This window comes from Aegilops tauschii, chromosome 5, assembly GCF_002575655.3.
Source record: "Aegilops tauschii subsp. strangulata cultivar AL8/78 chromosome 5, Aet v6.0, whole genome shotgun sequence".
NCBI classification, from domain to species: Eukaryota; Viridiplantae; Streptophyta; class Magnoliopsida; order Poales; family Poaceae; genus Aegilops; species Aegilops tauschii.
In genome coordinates, this window is record NC_053039.3 from 34,939,773 (window position 1) to 34,941,289 (window position 1,517).

Sequence of the window (1,517 nt, forward strand, 5' to 3'; positions counted from 1 at the left end):
GTGTATATCCTGTTATTATTAGTGCTAACCTTTCAGAGCATGAAGAAAAGAAATTATTGAAAACTCTGAAGAAGCACCGTGCTGCTATTGGATATACTCTTGATGATCTTAAGGGCATTAGTCCCACTCTATGTCAGCACAAAATTAATTTGGAGATTGATGCTAAACCAGTTTTGATCACCAACGCCGGTTGAATCCTAAGATGAAAGAAGTGGTAAGAAATGAAATACTAAAGCTTCTGGAAGTAGCTATAATTTATCCTATTCCTGATAGTAAATGGGTAAGTCCTGTTCATTGTGTCTCTAAGAAGGGAGGTATTACTGTTGTTCCTAATGATAAGAATGAATTAATCCCATAAATAATTGTTACAGGTTATAGAATGGTAATTGATTTTCGCAAATTGAATAAAGCTACTAGAAAAGATCATTACCCTCTACCTTTTATTGATCAAATGCTAGAAAGACTATCCAAATATACACATTTTTGCTTTCTAGATGGTAATTCTAGTTTTTCTCGAATACCCGTGCCAAAAGATGATCAGGAGAAGACCACTTTTACTTGCCCTTTTGGTACCTTTGCTTATAGACGTATGCCTTTTGGTTTATGCAATGCACCTGCTACCTTTCAAATATGTATGACTGCTATATTCTCTGACTTTTGTGAAAAGATTGTTGAGGTTTTCATGGATGATTTTTTCGTTTACGGAACTTCTTTTGATGATTGCTTAAGCAACCTTGATCGAGTTTTGCAGAGATTTGGAGAAACTAATCTTGTCTTGAATTGGATGAAGTGCCACTTTATGGTTAATGAAGGTATTGTCTTGGGGCATAAAATTTCTGAAAGAGGTATTGAAGTTGATAAAGCTAAAGTAGATGCTATTGAAAAGATGTCGTGTCCTAAAGATATCAAAGGTATAAGAAGTTTCCTTGGCCATGTTGGTTTCTATAGAAAGTTTATTAAAGACTTCTCTAAAATTTATAGGACTCTCACTAATCTCTTGCAAAAAGATGTTCCTTTTGTTTTTGATGATGAGTGTGTAGAAGCATTTGAAATACTTAAGAAAGCCTTGATTTTTGCACCTATTATTCAGCCACCTGATTGGAATTTACCCTTTGAAATTATGTGCGATGCTAGTGATTATGCTGTTGGTGCTGTTCTAGGACAAGGAGTTGATAAGAAATTAAATGTTATTCATTATGCTAGTAAAACTCTAGACACAGTGCCCAGAGAAATTATGCTACTACTGAAAAAGAATTATTAGCAGTTGTCTTTGCTTGTGATAAGTTCAAATCTTATATTGTTGATCCCAAAGAAACTGTTCACACTGATCATGATGGTATTAAATATCTTATGGAAAAGAAAGATGCTAAACCTAGACTTATTAGATGGGTTCTCTTGTTACAAGAATTTGACTTGCATATTATTGATAGAAAGGGAGCTAAGAACCCCGTAGCTGACAGCTTGTCTAGGTTAGAAAATGTTCTTGATGACCCACTCCCGATTGATGATAGCTTTCC